We start from the raw sequence: 6694 nt of genomic DNA, 5'->3' as shown, positions 1-6694 counted from the left end.
AGCATTTCGTCCAGCAACTTTAACAGAGAATCTTCTACACGACCCCTGAAGCTCTCAGCAGCACCTACTAGGTGGCTCATTGATCCAGCCCACTGCTATTGCTATTACAACCACAACACATAGTCTCTTAATGCTGGGATGGAAAATGCCACTTCCACGCAACACACCCATGCTCCACTCCCTAGCTTAATGGCCCTGGAGTGACTGCATCATGAAGGCTTACATAAATTGCAATGTTAATCTCATAACTGATTTTACTAGCAGTACTGCCTCTTCGTCCTCTGGAGCTGTGGATTATGAAAATTGCCTTGAAAGTCATTTGACATGATGAGAATTTAAAACAGGACCAGAATGGCCAGAGTAGTTAATATTGTGTTAGACTCACCTTGTGGGACATTTAGGCAATGAAAGAGAAGAAAAGCTGAGGTAGATGTGAGTGGCTGTAGTGGGATTTTAAAAGAGGAGAGACAGATCTGTAGCAAAACAACACTGAAAAAAAAATTAAAATATTCCAGCAATGACCTGTTTAAACCATCCTGTCTCCACAATAGAGTATGATTGAAGACACCTGGTCTGCTCTGAAAGCAGTAACTCAGATGCCCTGCTCTGCACAAGCTGATTTACAACATTTATAAAACCCTAGCCTGTGCAAAAGACTAGTGTGAGTCCCTCACAGGGACTCTGATGAAATCCCCCACCTTTGTCACGTCAGTCTGCACCACCCCGCGGTGCCTGAGTGCATTTAGCTGTCCTCGATGAAGCCAGCTGTGCCTTAGCTGCCCCCTGCCCGCCCAGTCCAGGGGATGCTGCAGACACATGTGCACAGACTGGACTTAGGAGCAGACCACAGGGCTTTGGATTTGTTGGGGTGGAGGGGATGTTCCTCACTTTCCTTGGCTTCTTTGGTTTTCCCCACTAGAATCCCATTTCCAGCCTACCTCACCGGGGAAAAGCAGTGATTCTTTCCGCTGCAAGAGTAACTTCATTAAATACATCCCGGGGTGCCTTCCTGCAGAACTCTTTGACTCGTGACTTTAAACTTCACCTCGAGAAACATGAAGAGTGGGGTCCTTAGACTAACGGTTCAGCCTCGCTAGACCTCCCAGTAGGTGAGCACAGTAAATATATACAATAAACAGCAGAAGGGCCTACAGTCACATACCGTAATAGTTGTGCAGGTAAGCTACAGATGCAGCTTTCCTTTTATGAGGTATTTGTGACACATAGGAGGAAATATTTTCATGGAATTGCACTTACATTTTATTCTGAGCAACTTCTCGCCCTTCCCTTGTTAAATCATGTTACAGCCACGCCAAGGCACGCAAGGTGCTACCAGCACAGGGTGAAATCCCGACTCTGTGGCAGAAGTGACAACCGCTGACTTCAGTGGGGGCCCAGTTCACTCGCCGCAGGGAGCTGAACCCTGGCCGACCGATACTGGCAGATGTTCGCAGGTTCTGGGCTGACTCGGGACCACTGGATGTCACTGTTGCCCCACGCAAGTTCTGCTGGTGGGCCTTTTCCTGGGCTCGCAGCAGGTGGCTCCCGCAAAGAAAACGCCGTCACTGAAGCAAGAGTGAAAGCAGCACAAAGAGGAGACGAACGCCGCTTATTTTTCCAAAGCGGCATTTAAAAGAAAGGGTAGAACCGCAAGAAGCAGAGTGTGAATTTTGCTCTCGGTTCGTTGCTTCCCCCCGAGAGTGACATAGGCTTGATTCCTCGGGGCTCGCAGCAGCGCGAGAGCGGAAAGAAACTTGTGCCAAGCTGGCGCATGCTGAACGAGGCACAGGCTGCATCCCTGTCAGCTCCGTGTTGCTGCTTAATGTATGAGCCTGAGAGACTAAAAAGGTTGCTAAGCACGGCTCGCGGTACACCGTAACCCACCCGAGGAACCGCAGGGCTGATCTGCAGCATCCCTAGATCCTCCTCGTCTCCTTTGCTGGGTTCAGCCCGTTTTAAAATATGCTCCTCTCCATTTCCCAGGCACACGGACAGTACAGGAACAAAAACAGTCATTACAAGTACTGTCCAGTGGTTAATAATTCCCACCGCCATTCGTCTTAAAACAGAAGCACCTTCTGGAAGAAGAGTAAGAACCGTTGGCATAATCTGGCCTCAGAAATTTCTTAAAGTCACCTTTATAATCATTTGTGCCAGTGAGACAGAGTCCCCCTCGGCATGAGGCCACCAAAATTACAGAGATCTGTCCCTGTGCCTCAACATCTGCCATGTCACACTTTAAATCTCCCCTTCCTCAGTAAAATCTTAGTGGTATTCATGTACACACAATGAAGTAATGGTTCTCATCTGAACCAAGTGCTGCTACCCAGGCAGAGTTCAGAAAGAACAGAGACCTCAACAATAGCCTGCAAAGGGAGCTTCCTTCAAGCTACTGAGGTCTCATAATCATCCATGACCTTTTCATGCCTGGTGGTTGCGGTTTCAGTAAAAAGGATCCCCTGCTCTGAATTTTGCATCGGACCTTTTGCATTGGAAAAGTGCTGGACCTGCTCTCTGGCTGTCCGTCCCATCTGCAACTGCCACCAAGATCCAGTGGTTCAGTAACGGTAACATTTCAGACAGTCAGCTGGGGCTGAAAACAGATAAAAGCAGCAGGAAGAAATCTTATTCCAGAATAGTTGAGGGGACACATGACTGCAGATGTGGAGGAGAGAGCACAACGCGGTGACTGTTGCAAGGGGTGCACCCCACTGCACCCGGCTGGGGAGCCAGAGCAGCCTGAGCTATGCGAGCTATTCTGCTAGGAAAGTGCAGATGACGCAGAAACTCAAACAGATAAGTGTCATAGCCAAGATTTTTTCCACAGCCTGAATTCAGTGTGTCACATCACTGCTGCTTTTCTCATTCCTGTGGCCGGGGAATGTCTTAAAGTGATCATAACATTCTCACTAAATGTGAACCAAAACCCTGCAAAAGCTTTGCGGTTAAACATACGAGGGTGAGATTCATATCTCGTGTCAGTGGGTATAAATTCCTGCTTACACTAGACCAGGATTTAGCCCTGGTTGTGCAGTCAGGGGCCCAACACACAAGGACATGTTACCAGCTGGCAGCACTCCACACAGTCCCATCAGCACTTGGTTTTCCCAGGATGGCCTGACTTGCTAAGGGGCAAGAGCCCTTCTCTGTAATGTGTCTTACAGGCCATTATTTATTACTATTTGTTTGGTTTTTTTTCCTATTACCGAGCAATGCCAGGAGTCTTTTTACTTAGTCCCTTACCAAAGACAAATGCATTTTATCCATTAATTTTGCATATCAAATGTGAGTGGGAGGAAGAGCTACTGTTTTCTCTCCGTTCCAGCTACTCAACTGCTTGCATCTGGTGAGAAGGCGAAACGCTCACACAGAGGCAGAGCCTGATCATTGGAAACGTTGCTCTGGGGCCTTCCCTGAAGAAGCTGGGGGTTTTGGTGCACCTCTCATGTAGGCGGCGTGCACCACACAAACTGCTAGCAGATCCCGCTTACCCCTCTGCTGAAAAATGAGCTACGCCTATCTTTTCCCACCAGACGTCCCTCCAGACAAGTGATCTGCAAAGGGAGAAAAGGAAGATGGTGCCCTGTTTTAGGATGGATGGAGGCCGGAAGGACTGCCTGTTCTCAAACAGTACCTCAGCCCTCGCTTGCCATCACGCCCGGGGTCCAGGGGCTGGCCAGCAGGGGGGCTTCCTTCCCCTCCCGCAGCGGCCAGACCATGGGCACAGCAGCGCTCACATGGCTGGCGTTTGCCCTGGGTACAAAAGGCTTTGTCCCGTGGCTTCTGCCTCCTGCCCGTGCCTGCGGTCGGCAGGTCCATTTCACCTCTGCTAGCACGAGGCAAACCGCAGCGGTTTGAACCAGACAGGTTTATTCTCAGTGCATCCTCATGCCATCTGCACTTTGTGCAGAAAACTTTGACTGGGAATTTCATAAGGCACCCTTTTAACTCTTTTAATTCCTCTGTAAGTAAGCAACGGCCTTCACTTAGCAACTGCCTGACTCATTTCCTTTCTGAGCAATCCCCTGGGTTCACTCGACATTACTTCCTGTTCACATTTTCTGCATCTTCTGATATTTTTTCCTTTTACAGCTGAGACAGGCAGTTAAAAATAGCAACAGGATTGCAGTGTGTTTGTAAAATCAATACTGTCACCCCAGAGATCGTCTCAAGCCATTTCTCTGAATCATTCCATTTTCTGTTGCAAAATTAGCGTTAAGTCTTGAGAAAAGACATATTTTAGTAGTCCTGAAAAAAAATCTTTATGAACATGTTAACTTCTTCAGTACAATTCAGATTTATGTGTTTTAAATACCTCTGAAATAGTATTGACATTAACAATCTTGTCAGAGTAGAAAAAAACAGCCTGAAGGGATGAAAGCTTTTTGCCATCTTTGTATTTTCTCCAGATGCCTATAGGACAGGATATATGGGCTTCTGATACACTCTTCTATACTAGTTTACATTATCATCTAAAACTGTCCTAACACGGAGTTAATTTTTTGCTGTACAGAGATACCAAAATTCCAATACACGGAAGCCCAGACCCTGTAACTACTGAGTGGAATGAGCTGTGGTGTGCCAATCAAGATCATTTCAGCAAAAAAAAACAGCCCTGATTTTAGGTTAAGGAGGAGTTTGGGATTTACCAGCTGCAATAGCATTGCTTGAGGAAGAGAAAATTGGAAATACCAGTTATTTTTTCGTCATGATTATGCTAGCTGTAACCCAGAGATCCCAATCTGCCAGTCAGCATGCAAGGTGCTGTACCCTCACACCATGCATAGCTCTGCTACGTACAGCAGGTGATGACCTGCTCCCCTTCCAGGTGATCCTGGTCCCATTCCAGGGCAAGGGCCTCACTGAGGTCACAAGGAATACAGCATAAACCTGAGACCTCACTACCCAGCCAGTAAAATGTCCTTTTGAAACCAAAAAGTTATGATCTACAGCTAGTGATGTTTTTGTGACCGCCATTTGTGCTGGCAGAATCCCAGCTCGTGCTGCTCCCAGGTCGAACCCATCGTCTGGCAGCTGTCAAGGGCACATCTCTGCCAGGAGTACCACGAGCCACAGCCGAAAGTGCGTCTCCAAGCCCTGGGCGCAGAGATGCTCCCATCTAAGCCTAGGTTTGAATTCTGTGGGATGGATTTATCTTTGTAGGGGCCACAACACTCTCCCAGTTCCCACCCTGAACATTACATCTGTGCTGTTCAGGAAGTCTGGGAGCTGGAGAGAGCTTTTAATTGTGTTCTCCCAGCTCATTTCTAATTTAATTTTGCTTTAGCGCTTGTACATGAGAGGAGCAATAATTGAAGGGGTAGGGACTCTGCTTGAGTCAGAAGTATACATGTTGAGCTGATTTATAACAGGTAATAACTGGGGCCTTACTGCATTGTTCCCATTAGGAAGAGAGGCTAAAAAGCCCAGCCAGATATTTACATTATTGCACATAGTCTCGTTTCCTTGAGCACAGTAGAAGAAAACCAAGCAAAGTTTCTTCTGTTAAGCGTTTCCAAATCAGGGTCATTAGCACGGCCTACCCCCAAGACAGTCTGTCCTTCTGCTATTTCATGAGTCCATTAGATGAGTCCTTTTCTCACTGACACACAAACCACATGGCTTCCTTCAAATCCTCTGGCCTTTACATTTGCAGGTACAAGCTTTGACACGTAGACCACTGTTTTGGCTAGGAAACCAAAGAGAAACATTGACTCTTAGCTGTCATTACAGAAATAGGTGGTAATTGCTCTTTCTATTCAGTTTCAAAGAGCAGAGTGGTAAGAGAACCACCAGCTTTAGCCATGTCTGCAATTGATGCACCCACCACCCCAAGAAACTTTCATAATTCCCAATTTATTCTGTTCTGCTACAGCTTGCTGGAGATAAATTTCAGATCAGATGCTACAAAGCACCCCTGTGTGCTAAATCCTACATTTAATCACTTCACACAGGTATCCATCTTGTTTCCTTTTCGGTATTAAACCACACAGTGTGTTCAAGTGAATGGTAACTTAACAGGCCCTACTGCATCGAAGGCTTTTAAGGAAAATTGTCCCATGACAGCAAGATGAAATCCAAACGCAGAATACAGCTTTGTGCTTGTACCATTTCCCCCTGGAAATGAGCTACTTGTCAGAAAAACAGCAAGCAGGCATGAGCAGTTCTTTCTTTATCTCTGCAGGTGGCACCAAGCATTTAGTTCTGAGACATACTTGCTCTTTTAAAGCTATTTTGAATATCTAAAAGTTGATCTCTGTGCTATCCTATCAACCCTTCCCAAATCAATCTATATACTAGAATGATTCATAGCTAAGGCAACAGGTTCTGTTCTGATTCTTGTCCCTAGACGGTGGTGACATCAGATGCATCTCACTGAGGTGATGCAACGCTTCTTCCACCAGCACCTGAGTAAAACCATGACATTTTCAGGAGCTTCCTCTCCCTCGCATAGAACAGGAACTAAGCAATTTTGGCTAAAAAGTACCTATCTTTCAGGAGGCTGTATATGCATACTCCTTTAAATGTTCCTGCTAGGGGAAATGAAGCTGCTCCTTCCATCCGGACCACAGCAGAAGCCAAGTCCTTACTGCGCACCATTTTCTTGCAAGGGCTCTCATGCTGCGGGTCAGCAGACAGCCCCACCTCGCCCACCCTTTTCCTTTCCTACTGTGAAGGCCCCGGTCCTGTTCTA

This window comes from Anser cygnoides, chromosome 13 (genome assembly GCF_040182565.1).
Source record: "Anser cygnoides isolate HZ-2024a breed goose chromosome 13, Taihu_goose_T2T_genome, whole genome shotgun sequence".
Classification (NCBI taxonomy): Eukaryota; Metazoa; Chordata; class Aves; order Anseriformes; family Anatidae; genus Anser; species Anser cygnoides.
Note: the sequence above shows the minus strand (reverse complement) of the source record.